The sequence below is a fragment of the Lissotriton vulgaris genome, chromosome 3_1 (assembly GCF_964263255.1).
Source record: "Lissotriton vulgaris chromosome 3_1, aLisVul1.2, whole genome shotgun sequence".
Lineage (NCBI taxonomy): Eukaryota > Metazoa > Chordata > Amphibia > Caudata > Salamandridae > Lissotriton > Lissotriton vulgaris.
In genome coordinates this window covers 376,397,264-376,413,806 of record NC_141689.1, presented here as the reverse complement: position 1 = coordinate 376,413,806, position 16,543 = coordinate 376,397,264, and positions in this window count along the sequence as shown.

Here is a 16,543-nt window from a genome sequence, read left to right as displayed (position 1 = left end):
CATCATCATTTTATAGTTTTCTTTCCACCAATTTATAGGGACTATATTATATATATATATCTGTATATATATGTATATATGTATATATATATATATATATATATATATATATATATATATGTATATATATATATATATATATATATATATATATATATATATATATATATATATATATATATATATATAATGATGTATACTCATATTGTGTTCTGTAAATTTAAGTATGAATTACGATGAATTATCTCAGATACATAAATGCAAAATGTATTTGACAATTACTGTAAAAGTATTTGATATCATAGGTTCTGTGATACATGTGTATTTGACCCCCTTTTATTGGGCTTATCTGAAGTCTGCAACTATTTTTCAATTTTTTTTGTCCTGATAAAAGTGGAAGCAAAACTATAATGATACACCAAAAAACGTACACGGACACTTTTTGTAGGAAGCTGGCTCTGTGTATATACTATACCAAAGTAAGGTACAGTGTGCATAGAGTCCAGGAGATCCTCAGAGGTATAGCAAACTAGATAATCACTAACAGCTTTCTGTGTGGTAGTGTGTGTGAGCAGTTAGGCCTATCAGTAGGGTGTGTTAAGCATTTATTGTAATTATTCAGACAAGAACTGATGGCACACACTCAGAGATAGAACCCAGACCAATTAGGTATATACACTTATGCTCTATTTCTAGATTCAAGCAGGGTCAAGGCTAGGACCAAGGTTCCCCAAGGTCTAGGTAGGCACTCAAGTTGCACCACCATTGCCACTGGGACGGCGGGTGCAAAGTGCAGGGGCTCAATGTTAGCTAATGGGAACACGGGGGCTTTCGGTTAGGGGCTGCTCACGAGCAGGCCACTAGAGTGTGGGAGCAAAGCTCCTGGGGTCAACACTGCAGGGGCCAACAATCAGCACAGGAGCTACACCACCAGCGGCACGGGGTGGCCAGGTACAGTGTGCCAAGGAGGTGTTGTGGACCCTGTGAATACCAATGGAGACTTTGGTTTGGCAAAGATGCTGCAGGCTCGAGCAGGGAAACTTCCTGAAGGTGACCACTGGCTGGAGAGGTAAGTTGGGTTCTTGGGGGATACCTGGACACCGTCGGTTGGGCCACCCAAGGCTGTAGGGCATCGAGTGTAGGGATGCTTTTCGACGTTGGACTCTTCTTACCAGCTCCAGTCGCGGGGACCCATTAGGTTGAGGCTTCAGTGTAATGTAGTTCCTATTTCCCTAATAGGCTCTGCGCATTGGAATAATATACACTATAGATTTGGCATAGGACTGAGGTCAGTATGCCCATATCGAGTATATTAAACTTAATTACTTTGTGTGCCAGCTAACTCAGAGGTCACTAGAAACTCCTTGTTAACAAGAAGGGAGTAGCTTCTGGCAACCGCATAAACATGACAACTTTGTTTCCCTTTAGAATCGGAACACTTCTCAGAATCGTGGAAACAATAGATAACAGTTTTACTTAGCTAATCGTGCATGCTTAGTTTCTACAGAGTTACACAGAAAGAGTAGACGGGCGTTTCAATAAAAAGGGTTTATTGAACAGTCTTATTTCTCGTGTAAGAGATATGTGCTGTTACAATCATAAGACAGTATGGGAGATATATTTAATTTTTTTTGTAAAACCGTTTTTATTGCAGAGCCAAATCATATATACATCATACACTTATGAGCGTCTTGCATGGTCATTATCAATACTTATTTCCTATTTGGGTGAATCGTATACACGGCCTATAAGCCCACAACCCGGGGGTCGGGCGGCGTTAACCAGTGAATCACCCCTCGCAGCAACCCTTGAGCGTCTTCAGTTCCCCATGCAAGGCTTTCTTCAATCTGCTTTTACACTTTACTCCCCACCTTCCCCCCCAAACCCTTCTTCCCCCCAACTTCTAAACTCCCCCCCCTCCCCTCAACTCCCAGTACCTGCCTCTACGCCTGGACTCGCTGTTAGTGTGTGTATATGAACTCTGTCAGGAGTGATCCGGGATGCCCAAAGAAAGTGCTCTTGGTGTGTCAGTGGGATCTTCAGTTCCTGAGTTGGGATGTCCGTCCTCCTCCTCCAACGTACTATCTCGTAGTGCGTGCACTAGCGCCTCCCATGCTGCTGCCGCTTCCAGTGCCCTATTGTCAGCCTTGCGGCGGGCCAATTGGTACCTGAGAGTACTTTCGCTCGCCGCCCATTTGAGGCATTCCTTGAGCCATCTTTTGTGGGTAGGCTTCTTTTTTGATTTCCAATTTCTAGTTATTTCCCTCTTAGCCAATATCAGTCCCATATCTATAAACTTGCTCGTAATCCTATTCTTGGGTGTGTGCGTAAACCAATGCAGCACTCCCACCGCCTTAGTGTATTGTAGTTCTCTGTCCGTTGCGTTGTTCAATGTCTCGCCAATTTCCTGCCAATAGTCTTGTAAGTATGGACAGTCCCATAACATATGCCCTAAGTCCGCCTCTGCTGAGTTACATCTGGGGCAGGCCGCATTTTCTACCCCAAAATATTTTCCGATTTTCCCTGGCGTAAGGTAGGCTCTGTGGAGAATATAAAAATGTATCAATTGAAAGCGTGCGTTCCTCGTGCTTTTCCTTGCCCGCCTTAATAGTTGCGCCCACGTTGTGTCAGGGATCTCCATCTGGAGGTCTAGTTCCCATTTGGCCTTCAGTGTTATCAGAGGTTCTCGCAGCATTCTAGAATAAAGACACGTCACTGCCTTATATGTTCCAGCTGCCATCATGGTGTATTGGCAGGCCATGGATGTGGCGGGCTCTAGCAGTCCCTCCCCCCAGTGTGCCTGCATAGCCCTGGTCACAGCAGCGTGCATCAGGTAGTCTCCTCTCGGTAGATCAAAACAGTTTTGCAAGATCTGGTATGAAAGTAATGCCCCGTCTTCATACAGGTCACTCAGCATTTGTAGCCCCACATCTTCCCACCCCTGCAACCGCGACCAGTCGCCACCGTGTGGGAGTGCTGTCACCATTCCCAGCAGTATCTCGGGTGCGTACATACGCCGCACTCCCGCTCTACGCCGTGCGCGATTCCAGCAGAGCCTGAACGTCTGCTCTTCTAGGGACAAGTCTTTAAGGATGAGCTTCTGCTGTAGAGTAATGTACGCGAGCACATGTCGGGGGGTACCTCCGTCCCTCTCCTGCTCCGGGCCTCGATACACCCTCGCCACCTCCTGCGTAAAGACTTGTAATTGAGCCGCTAGGTAGTAGAATTCAAAGTCTGGGACAGCCATGCCGCCCCATCATCCTTAGGCCGGATTAACGTATCTAACGCTATTCTACGTCTGCCCGTGCCCCACAGGAACAATATCAGCAGCGATCGCAACTGCGGAAAAATAGAGCCAGGAATCCACACCGGTAACGTACGGAAGTAGTAGAGGAGGCGCGGTAGAGCTATCATTTTCACCAAGGAGATGCGGCCTGTCACCGAGAGCGGAAGAGTGGCCCAGAAGGACATACTTTCAATGCCCGGATACAACGGCCCACATTGCCCTCTAGAATATCTGTCGCCTTGTGGTACACATATACTCCTAAATATTTCAAACAATTAGGTTCCCAGTTGAGTGATGGGCGATTGGCAGGTCGCTTCTCTCCCTGTCTCAATGGGAATAAACAGGATTTAGACCAATTTACTTTTTGGCCTGATAGCTTTCTAAAAAGTTCAAGAAGTCTCTCTGCGAGGAGGAGCCTAGCCGGCGACCAAGATGGCCGCCTAAACCCTCGGCTCCGCTGGTCCGTTCAATTTCTGTCCGAGCCGCCAACTATCCTGCAATTTCTACTGAACCCTTTCCGCGGTTTCGGACTCGGAAGGTGACGCTGCGCCCGACGGTGTGCTCCCCGTCGCTCTCCATTCGGCAGAAGTGGAGGAACCTCCCAGTCTGCTTCCCGGCGTTCCCGGATGGCGACCAGGTCTTTGTTCTCGTGGGTGGCTGGCCCCGGCGGAGTGAAGCAGCGGCCATAGACGGCAGGTCGGAGTCGGCTGGCGGTGAATTGCTGCTACAACGAGTTATCGGCAACAGTGTGGCATCCGCTCTACTCTCCACGTTGCATTGTGATCGCGGCAATCAGCGATACTTTGTATCCCTCTCTTGGAGATCTTTGTGAGCCTTCGCCTTCCGACGACTTCCCGGGGGCCATCTTGAGCCGGGCGCTCCTGAGCTTGCTGCTGAAGACCCGGCCAGACACCGAGAGTGTTTCTGTCTGCTGCCCTTGCATTGCAGCTGGGGATATCGCTGCTATGGAAAGTGCAGCTCTTATCTCCGAGACCTGGCCGCGCAAGTCGAGACGCCGCAGGTTTACCGTGCAGCTGGAAAGTGGTGTCGGCAGAGGGGCCCAAGAATTGCCATGTGACTATAAACCCCACGGGCCAGATGTCATGACGTCCTTCTCTCCTGATCTGCCCCTGAGCATAGGGGACATTCTCGGCGCCCTGGCTGCCTTGCGAGCGGATGTGCGGTCCAAAGCTTGGGACCTGGGGAGTCGACTGGACGCCATTGGGCTCGCGCTGCCCCCCGTTGATCGAGCCAGCGTCCACCTGCGGGGCGCTTCGCCACACCCTGAGCTCGATTGTGGTGAGCCGTCTGGCCGGATATACATAGGGGTGTCAGTGGAACTGGAACTAGTGACCGCCTTGATCCTGCCTGCGTTAACTGTGGAATGTAAGGGTGCTCCTGAACTACCGCACCGACTGGAGAGGTGCCGCTGGGCGCCATGTTCTGGACTTTCTGTGGGTACCGCTGGCGGCTCTGACTACTGTGGCAAGACCATGTCACTGCCGCCTCGTTGGGTTGTCATTGGAGATTCGCTGCACTGCACTGCTTCTCTCTACACAGTTTTGGATCGCATGGCACTGGACTGGTCGGACATTGGTGGCAGGCGCTTTGTCCCGTGGTGGTCCCTAAGGCTGACTGCTCTGCACCGGACGGCTGTTTTGTTCCTACACCTGGTTGGCGCGCTGGATCGAAAGGGACAGGGGTGAAGGCGATTCTTCTTTCTTGTTTGCTTCTAGTGGACTGATTTGCCGGGACTGTGGTGGGTAGACGGGAGAACCAGGCGTTGGGTCTGTTTTATCACTCGGGGTCGGGGGCGGGGTGGCCGTAGATATACAATTTTGCTGTCTTTTGGACACACAAGTCTGGCCCTCCTCCGGTTATACAGGTACATCTTTTTCTTTCTTTTCTTCTCTTCTTCATTTCGGGTACTCTTTATTGGGCGACAGACACACTGCTAGGGTGGGGTAGGCCGTAGCCTCTGCATGCGTGTAGGGTGGGGGGCATTTTTCTTTGTCAGTTTCAGTTTCTATGGGCCTTAATTTTTTCTTCTGTCTCTCTGTTTCTTTTTCCTTTTCCTTTTTCCCTGGGTCAATGGCCTGTGTCGAGGTGGGTGTGGGTGGTGTCCGGCACGTATTATGCTCTGTGATTATCGCTCCTTTTTTCAATGTCCTGGTGCCGCCATTTTGGTTCTGTATTATTGCTTGCCTTTTCTTGCTGGACGTCACCCATGACCGTATTTGAACGGATTGTTTGAACTCAGATCCTTTTCAACGTTTACTATTTTATTGTGTTAGATGTATCATAAAATTAAACCTTCAATTCTCCTTCTTCTCGGTGGTGCACGTCTTGCCAGTGTAACTTCATTTGCTTGCATTTTATTCTCAAAAGCTACCGAGATGCCGTATTGCTTGCTAGTATGCTTTGAAATGTTGTCGAGGCCGGCCGGGTGGTTGTAGGCCCGTATTTGTTCTCTGCTAGTTTACAATAAAGGTTTTCCAAAAAAAAAATAAAAAAAAAAAGAAGTCTCTCTGCGCCCTCCAGCGCCTCACTGGCATCCTCTAGAAATAATAAGAGGTCGTCCGCATACAGCGAAATGGCCTGCGGATTTCCCATATAGACTAGGCCCTTGTAATAACGTCCCGTCCGTGCTTCCGCCGCAAATGGCTCTATCGCTAAGGCAAACAGCAGGGGAGATAGTGAACACCCTTGCCTAGTACCGCGGCATACTTGGTACTGGTGCGATATTAGGGAACCTATCCCGACTCGTGCCGTCGCGGACGTGTACAGTACTTTGGTCCAACCTATATAATTATCGCCAAGGCCGAAGCGCTTCATGACCCTATAAAGATAACCCCATTCTAAACTGTCAAACGCCTTTTCAATATCTACTGATAATACTAAGGACAGTCGCGTCTCTGGCATCGGGTCCCCCATTAACCGTATCAGTCGGCGTACATTGATGGTAGTGTTTCGCGTGGGGATGAAGCCGGATTGATCGCTGTGAATCAACTCAGTCATGTGGCTCAACAGTCTAGTGGCTAGTATTGTACTCAGGATTTTGTAGTCCGTTGTCAACATGGACAGCGGGCGATAAGAGGCTGGCTTGGTCTTCTCCCTCCCTGGCTTCAGTAATGGGATCATCAAGGCTTCGCACATGGACTGAGGCAGCTTTCCTCTAGATTTAGCTTCATTGTAAACTACCTGGAGCCGCGGAGCTAGTTGCTCCAAGTATTTGCTGTAAAATTCTATGGGCAATCCGTCCAAGCCCAGGTTTTGTTTCGAGCCATCTGCTTCACCGCGCTCCCTTTCTCCCCAGTGTAATATCCCTGCCCAGGTCGTCTGACTGTTCCTGATCTAACTGCGGCAATTGCAGTCCCTCCAAAAAGATGTTGATCTCACATTCTCGGCCTTACAATCCGCTTTCGTAAAGCGTTTCATAATATGACCGAAAGTTATCCAGGATCCCTGTTTGGGTATTGCATATGCGGCCCCCTTCTTCTTCAATGGCCAAGATCAGGTGGCTCCGCCTAGTTAGGTTAGCCAGCCAAGCGAGCATCGTCCCTGCCTTGTCCCCCTCGGCGTGCGCCCTCGTCAGGTAAATTTTATGGTCAAAGCTTCGGAGCCGCTCCATTTCTACCGCCACTGCTTCCTTGGCCTCACTAACAGCTTCCTGCAGCTCAGGATGGTTAGGGCGCACCAACTCAGCGTTCCGCAGTGCCCTCTCTGCCTTATCTAAATCATCTAACAGCGTTTTGCGGGCTCCTGCATATTTCCCGATACAGTGGCCCCTAACGACAACCTTGAAGGCATTCCACTCCATCGCTCTGGTGGCCGTGGTACCCTCGTTTTCCCCGAACTATTGTGTAATTCTCTCCCCTAGCGCTTCCCTAAACAGTGGGTCATCTAGGGTGTCCGGGCGTAGTTGCCATGTCGGGATCTGCGAGGTCTCAGTCACCCAGTTTAACGTCAATAATAGAGGATTATGGTCGGACAGCGTGCGAGTTAAGTACTCAGCGTTTGCCACAGTGGAGATCACGAGCGGGGAACACAAGAATGCGTCCAATCGGACGTGGAGGTCGTGCAGACTAGAGTAATACGAGTAATCCCTCAGGGTAGGGTGTCGCGCTCTCCAGGCGTCTACCAGCTCCCATCTCTCCTGCCATTCGAGCCTACGCTTTGCCAATCAATGCACTGGCGACATTCCCAGCGGTGGGTGAGATCTGTCCAGAGCAGGGTCTACCACTGAATTAAAGTCTCCTCCCATAATTATAGGGCCTGCTAAGTGACTCGCCAGCGCACCAGAAAGCTTTGTTAAGAAAGCCGACAGGTCAACATTGGGTGCGTACACGCTGCAAAGCACTATATCCCGGCCCCTAAGTTTCCCCTCTATGGCCACAAATCTGCCCTCTGGGTCTATTACCTGTCTAGTCACTTGGAGAGGAACCCCCGCTCGGATCCAGATCAGCGCCCCCCTTGCGAATGCGGAGTATGTGGTGTTGAACAGTTGCCCTCTCCACCTTCGCTGCAGCGCAAAACCCTCTTGTTTTGTTAGGTGTGTTTCCTGTAACAGCGCGATCTGAACCCCTCTACGAACTAAATAAGCATGTACCTTGTGCCTTCTAGCCATAGTGTGTAGTCCCGCACATTCCAGGTCACACATTTCGTTGCTCCAGAGTTAGCAATAGTCCCACAGCAATCTGCATTTGACAGTACAAGTCCTCATCCAGGAATACGTAGTGGCACCCCCCTCACCCCAAACCCCACTTCAAAACAATTGTCTCCTCCCCCCATGTTCTTTGCCTTGAGCCACCCCAACTACTCTTGGCTTCCTCCCCCCCCCAGAACAGGACCTAACTACGAGAAAGTAGCTCCCATCCAAACTTTAACCAATGGCTAACTAATTCCCCGCAACCACCCGACTATACCGCAGTCTGCACTACGGTGGTCTTATGGGCCAATGGGGCGCAACTCGACCCCAAGGGTGGCTATCACAGTCCCAACCCCTCCTGCCCCTCAATCCCCCAAAGTCACTCACGAGTCTCCCAGCTGCTCCGTTGTTTGCTGCTGCATCGGGTGCTTCTTGTTTCCCCAGGAGCCGCACATAGGAAGAGTATGTGTCTCACTCATTAGGGCTCAATAATTACTTCCGATGTCTGCAGCGTTACTACTGGGCCCTTTGCTCCACCAAGTTCCGACAAATCAGTTTCCAATCCTGTAAGATGATCCTCCGATTCGGACCCTCTGCGTGAGCGGGTGCTCCCCGTTCCCGACAGGTCCACCACCGCCTGCAGCGCCGCTCTCCTCTCTTCTTCCGTTTGCGATTCTGTTGGTTTCCTGGATCTCTGCCGGCGCTTCCGAATCCTCTGCAATTTCCGCACTGGCTGCTGATGCTTCGCCTCTTCAGCTCGATATTTCGTTCCGTCCGTTTCAGCTTTGTAAGTATCCCACCACGCCCAGGCATCTGCTGATGTCATAAAGAAGAGCGCCTTGCCATCCACTTCAACTCTAAGCTTGGCCGGGAAGAGAAGCGAGTACTTTATTCCCTCTGCACGGAGTTCTCGTTTGAGCGAAAGGAAAGAGGCCCGCAGTTTCTGAGTTTCATACGTAAAATCAGGGAACAATGTCACGTTGCTATTATCCACTTGAAATGGGCCTACATCCCTGGCCCTCTTTAGCAGCCAGTCCCTGTCTTTATAGTGCAACAGTTTTATCACCACCGGGCGAGGTGGCTGGCCCGGCCTAGGAGGCCTAGCCGGGACTCGGTGTGCTCTTTCCAGGGTGAAGAAGGATGAAAGGCCCTCCGGCGCCACTTCCGTCCGCAACCAGTTATCGAGGTATCTCACCATATCTTCTCCTTCTGTTTTCTCCGGCAGGCCCACCAAGCGCACGTTATTGCGTCTGCTGCGGTTTTCAGTGTCCTTGGCTCTCCGTTCCAGTGCCTGTATTCGGTCGAGTGCGTCCGCCAATCGTCCCTCCATAGATTTATGCTCCGGTATTATCTCTTGCAAGGTATCCTCCGTGCATTTGACTCTGTCTTTCAATTTGTCGTGGTCTGCTCGGAGGAGCCCCAGTCCCGACGCCACCTGAGCTATATCCTGTTGCAGAGCATATTTCGTGGCCGTAATGGCCTCTAGGATACGATCTTGCAATTGTTGTAGCTCTGTTGGACTTTGCGTCGTGCCGTCCGGCACATCGGAACCGGCAGCACCATCCACTCGTCCCTTAGGTTCCCCATCTTGCACTGTTTTCAAGCCAGCAGCGCACTTCTTGTGGTTCCTGGGAGAGTCTCCTAGCGCCCCCTCGAGCGGCTCCCCCGCAGCAGATGCGCTCCCCACGTCGATTGATTCGCTCACCTGCGCCTTAAAATCGGTGTCAGGGTCCTTCTGAGGATGGGTCGCGAGCTGATCCAACGTCCCTCCACGGCTCAGTGCTTCGTTGCAGGAGACGTAGGGGACAGCAGCTAGTTCGGAGGGGTCACTCCCATCTGAAATGCGTTCAGTTCCTTGACTAATTTCGCCCAGCTTCAGTGGTATGTGCCACTGTCCAGTGCTCCGCCTGGCAGGCTAATCATCAAAGTTCAGAAGTTTTCCCCCGCACTGCGTCCGCTCCACCACTCTCTGTTTGGCGTGGAGTGTGGCTTCAGCCCACTACAATGCCCCAATTTGCATCTCCTTGTAGGGTCTTTATACCAGTGTCTCACCGGCCCCCTAGCCCCACTACAGCGTGGGTGCAGGATCGTCCACTGTTTGAGTTGCGTATTGCTGCACTGGAGTTCCGCTGCGAGCAGCGCTTGCCCCGGGACTGCCTGGTCAGGGTGGACTCACGGAAGAAGCACTTCGTCAATCATTCGACCCTACATGCTTCAGGCACTGCCTTTCTTGTTGGCCGTCTAGTCTCGTATTTGTCCCTATTACATCCACTCTCCAGGGTCTGTTCCTGTTCCAGTCCGGTCAATGTGCCTTTTCGCACCTTCCCGAAGGAGCCATCGGTCTCAGCGCCGTTCCGGCGTCGCGCTCTCCCAGCGGAGGGTATCTCCCACCTGTCTACCGCTCGGCTCTTCTTACTCGCCCGTGGTGTCACCGGGCACGTCCTGCCTTTGATCTCTGGCGGACTGGCGGACGGCGCCTCGATTGGGCGCTCGTGGTGTCTCCACGCCCGGCGATCCTCCAGGGCAGGGCTCCCAGCGCTCTTCGGGTATCGGGGACCGTGCCTTTCACTCGGAGCCACGGGCTTCTTTGTCGCCGATAGAAAGGGCGGCCGCCATTTTAATGTCTTTTCCACTAGCAACGGGCGGCTGCCGGCCGTGGTTTCACTCGCCGGTAGCAGTCAGCTCTTCAGTCGTTGTCGGGGATCCTATTTATCGGGCTCGGGAGACTCCTCTGCTTGTTCGGTGCCTCCGAGGGGGCCGCCGATCTCCTTCCGCTTCCAATGCACTATCGCCGAGCCCCGTCCGCCATTTTGGGCTGGCACACCACGGCAATCTCTAATCCCGGTGCCAAGGCGCAGAGCCTACGGATCGCCGATCTGCTCAGTTCCTGGGGTTCCCGTGGCCCTCCGACGTCTGGTGCCGTCAGGATATGTCCAGACACAGCGAATTTCGTGTCTTTACTCAGGATACCATTGGGGATTGGGCGCGGAGCTCCGGGCTCACGCTGCCATTCCCCTCGGCATCCAAGCCACGCCCCATGTGAGATATATATAATGTACAGCATAAACAGTAGAAATAATACTGCAATAGCATTGTCTTTTAGAAATGACATATTCATATACATATACATATGTAACACAGGCTAAAATGTGAGTACTCATAAGATGCTTCTCTAACTAGTTCTACCCCAGTGTACCTACCCTAAGTGTAGTACAAGGTAAGAAGTAAGAAGTAGGTGCTGTATTCTATAGTATGGTATGTTATAGTTTGTATGCCAAGAGTCCCTCTGGGTTCTAGCCCGCTCCATACCATAGAATGAGAGAGGTGGGAATCTCCTTCTTGGTCTCGAAATGTAAAACCCCGCGAAGGGAGTCAGAACACTGGAAGCTGGATTCTCTGCGAACAGGGATGACAGCGTCTTGTCATTGCGCCAGGCCGGGACACGAATTCCTCTAAGTCGTGGTCTCTTCCGAACTTGCCGTGGTGAGCCGTATCGAGCTGTGCAGCCGAGCCGTAGTTTGCCATGGTAAGGGAAGGTATATACATACCTGGAAAGTGCTTAGGAATGTTCGCATTGACGTAAGGTCGGGCAGAGGAAGACGTCATAAATGAACCCTTAGGGTACAGCGGTTCATGCATATTAATGAGTTCTTGGAGAAATCAATAATCCTGGGCCAGGGAAACGCCCAATGGCTTACGGGTCTGGTTTCTAAGAACTCGTTGTGACGTTGAGGTGTACGGATGTAGGTGACCATGCCTGTATTTGGATAGCATGGCTAATGCCTAAATAAGGACTGGGATTTTATGCCTAAATAAGGGCAATGCGAATTGTGCATATATAAGGACATGTATCAGGAAAACCTATATACAGACACCTAAAGCGAAATACAACACCCACTCCACTAACGAATGAGCGATAGTACTAAATGCTAAACAATCCAATGCTAAATATTTAAAATTGAGTACCACATGTTGCTAAAAGCATTTGTTAAAGCATACTAAAATAAGTCTGTTTAAAAAAACGTTTGCTAGACATGAAATGCAAAGTAGCTGTACATATTAAAGCAGTGTTAAATTTTAAGCATTTTTTTTAATACTGAAAATATTTTAAGCATATGTTTACAGCAAATGCTAAATGAATGAACATAAATATATACATATGATGAAATGGTTCACAATTTATATGAGAAAAGTTCAAAGCCATTTCATGTAATGGTACATAAATGAAATTGTGAATAAAGGTGACACTGCGTCCCTGGAAGTGTTCAAAGAAGTCTGTTCTCTATGAATAGTTCTACTGTAAGAACAGGTTACTTTGCCACAAAAAAGAATTCACATTTGGAAAAAAAATCAATTTTAGGAAAAGTTCCAAGGGTTGTCTTTGTTTTTGAAAAAATGAAGGCCAAATTCCTAACTGTCCCGGTACACTGTAAGCCGAATCAAAGTCAGTGTATGGGTCTGGTGAAAACATGAAAAGTCCTCTCTTCCTGTAGACAAAAGATAGTCTTCCGATGTCGGTGACAGTTGGAATACCTCATTTAGAAGATTAATAGCTCATAGATGTGAAGCATCGCCAGTGGCAATGTTCGTTTTCGATGTTACCTGTATTCCTGTTGATCCATCTCGTACCTCAGCAGTAGCATGTTGCTTCTGTGAGATCTCAACGAATGCAGTCATTAGGATTGGAAGCCTCTGGGGACAACACAGATCATGGGCTGTTATCGGGTCCAGCAGAGTATTGATATCTGTTGGCATGACTGATGGGAGTGTTAGATGTCTAGCACGCATGCTTCACCGCAAACTAGGCAGCGTAGAACAGGTAAGATGCAACCTTGACAGATTGGTCTGAATGACAGAAACCATGTTGTTTTTAATTCTCGTAGACGAGGTAAGCCCAAAGGTTGTACTATGCGCTCACAACACTTCCGTTCTAGGAGAGCTTTCTCCAAGTTGCCGGGAGTGACGCCGGTAGATTGGCATGCCATAGCGTAGTAGTCGGAATAAAAACAGGATTCTAGCAACGAGTGCTAGAATTAGTGGCAGACCACCAAGTGCACAAAGTTACGAATGATTCAGAGGACTGTTAACAGTCCTGAACATATGGTCTTAAATACATGTACAACACCGCTCGTATCAGACATGTTTAAGATACGTCCCATCATTTCTGTGAAATGTATAGGGCAGGTTGTACTTATTAAAACTTGTATCTCAGCCAAAGTTCTTGCAATTTGTAGATCATAGGTTTCTTTGGCCGAGGTCAAAGGCACGGTTTGTTGTAAAAGCATGGCTTTCATTCTCCTTAAAGTATCAAATCGTATACAAGAGACATTCAATGACGGCGACTCCCTGACTGTGTCTATTTGGGAGAACAATACTTGCATACAGCTAGTAACCCCGGAGCTAACTGTTACCAGACATGGGATTCCTGGCAGCATGCCACAGCAACCCTGATCATTGAACATGAGATAACTCCCATTCAAAAGTTGGCCAAACGTTGAATTAATCACAGCAGCTGGTGTACCCTGCAGGTGGCAGGACAGGTTTGCCACAGAATGGTTACAAGCCCAGTGTAAACTAATAACCTGACAAATGAGTGACCTGCTCAGTGCATTTTCACAGTGTGTGCCGCTAAGAAACACTTCACGACCCCCACTCCAACATCTGTGTGTGTAAGGTGAATCCCAGGATGTCTTAATGTATTCTTTACTCAACCTTTCATATTTGCCTGCTTGCATTTGTTTGAGGCAATACTGAAAATGGAAAGTTGTAACAGGCAGAGTTATTTTGCCATGAATGATCCATTCTGTAGCTGGTTTTTCTGCTACCGTAAATGGCAATTCTTCCAGTCCTTCAATGCTCAGTACTGTATACTTTGCTCCCCTTTGTGCCAGTTCCATCTGCTTATCAGTGAGATTGTATTCTGTAAACAGAAACAACGTGTTGATGAAACGTCAAGGCACATAGCCTGCACGCAATGATTGCAGCGTCCAACCTAATAACATAATAGAACGTATTTGAGACTGGTCTTGTTGTAACATGGCTAAATCTTGTTCCAGTATGTCAATAGCAGAGGATACAATGTTGCCCAGTGAATATAAAATCTGGATGACAGAGTTGTTAACCCATTGTCGACCACAGTGAGAGATTTCTCTAAATTAATACGATCAATTTATTGTATTCTTTCTGCGGCGTCTGCTTGTGTAACCTTCCATATTTCATTATAAGCAGCATAGATGCTGGCATATATGAAACGTTTCTTATGTGGTTTTCATGGTCCTAGCAAGAAATCCCTAAGGTCTACACATTCTTTAAGTAAATATAAGTATTGTTTCACATCCTCAAGTGTAGATTTGTGTAACCATTCGAGGTACAATTTTTCTACGCTGTATGTTGTTACTACCCCCTGGATGCTGTTGTTTAACATAACGTGGGTCTGGCCTATTGATAGAAAAGCGCTATATTTTCTATTCAGGAATCTTTCTTGACAGATGTTTGTGTCTGTGGGCCAGAGCAACCATTTTTCACAATCAGGATCTGATGTGGTGTTTTGTAGTATTGTGTCTACTGTGACCGCTCCCTGTGTAGTGCTTTTACTTGCAGGTGTTGGTACAGAAGGTGTGTTCATGTCTTTGATCTTGGCTAATACAAGGCAAGACGTTTGTTGCACAGTGTCATTCAAAAACATTATTTGCTGTGGGATGATACAGGCTCTAAACAAAGCTTCTATCCCCTGCACTTGCCAATCTTTAGAACCCCAGACCGTTTTTGTTTCAATTGTGTCTTTCCAAAAGTCAAACCCTTGTCTAGACAGTTGGGCAATAGAGGCTGCAGAATAAATCTGTTTTGTATTAGTTAACATCTTTTTTGTCCTGTTTTGTTTACATTCCTATAGTTAAATGTTTCTGGATCAGATGTAGTGTCCCCTGAAAAATAGGGAAACCTATTTGCAAATGTTTTTGAACTACCCTTTGGTGGTTTAGGACAATGTTCCCATTGGTTAAGCATAAAAACATTTCTAGGTGTTGCAGATTTATGCAAGAAATGATGACCATAGTGATTATAACAATAAAGCTGTTCGTAGTCTGATGAACCCTTTAAGTTTTCATTGTTAGAGAACGCAGCAGACCTTTCTAGATCAGACATCATGTTATTAACAGTCTCAATGTCCCAATCAATAGAATAGATACTAGAGGCAATGAAGTCACTTAATGAAATGTTAAATAAATGTGGAATCTTTAAAAGTGCAGACGGGCCGAATATATCTTCATCGGTTTTGTCCCAAATTATACCATCTTGTATAGGAACGGCTGTGATGTTCACTTCTGACAAGTCTCTTGCTTCACAATGGGATGATTTGTGTGGTTTTAAAAGTAAGTTCACATTTTTACTTTCAGTGTCCAATTGAATGTATCTGCCCGCTAAGAGTCATTACTAAAGCTAGCCAAAGCAGAAAGAAAAATATTCCAGAAATAATCCATATTTCAATCCATGGTGAAACCAGATAAGTCTCTTTCAGAAAATGAAAAAAGTCTAGTACTTGTTCTTTGAAACTATTAGGCTAGTGTCGTTTCAGGCTCATTTGGATCCTCAGGAAACGTATCAAAGTTAATTAAGTAGCCAGAAGCAGTTTGGTCAATTGTTGGTATTGCATCAGGATTCATTGAAATCGCTGGAACCAGTTGATCACGTGTTACATTGGTATAGACAGGTGTGTCTGGACGAACTGTTACTTGAGTTTCAAGAGGGATGAGTTTCATAGCATGGTTGCTTAGTCCTTCATCTATTACTGCTGAATTCTCGATGGTGATGAGTCTTTCAGTCTGAACCTCTTGGATAGTAGCGAGAGGAGTGCGTTTGCTACTAGGTCAGAGTCCACTAGACCTACTATTTTGTATTGGCCACATTGTGTGGTTTGATGAGGTCAATTCACACAAATCTTTTCTCCTTTCTTCCAGCAAGGGGTGGCAGAAGTACTGTTCTTTTTCCGTGGATGGCTAGGACAGGTACTGGTTGTCTGTGAGAAAGCCCAAATTCCTTCTAGTCCGCAGTTTTCTCTCTGACTAGATGCCCAAATTTTGGGATCCACACAGGCCTTGCTGAGACGGCTGTTTTTTCCCCAGTGGTGGTTGGCTTCAGGAACACATTGCTTTGTTTCGATCTTAGTTCATTTAGATCCTGTAAAACAGTCAAACAATCTTTGATATCAAAGGGTTTTTTTCACCACTGCGCCTTTACATTTGAGATCAGGAACCCACATTCTTGTCCCAAATAGGACCTCATATGGAGTGACTCCTCCTAGAGAACTTCTTGGCAAATTATTCAATGAGCGTTGGACCCCATATAGATGTTTGACACACCCATCACCCAAACCTAATACTCCAGCTTTGTGATCTGACCGTCCTCTTCTTTCCTGATGTCTGTGACGATACCTGATACCTGTCAGGTTTTCTTAAATTATCGCTATTCCTGAGGTTATACCTCCTTTCAGAGGGCTCCTTTTGAGGAGACCTACCTCGGGATTCAGAACGTTTCTGTTTTGAATTTTGATTATTACTTTCCCACTTCTTTTTAGAAGATGTAGTGTTTTGTTTAATAGAGTCCTTTTCAGG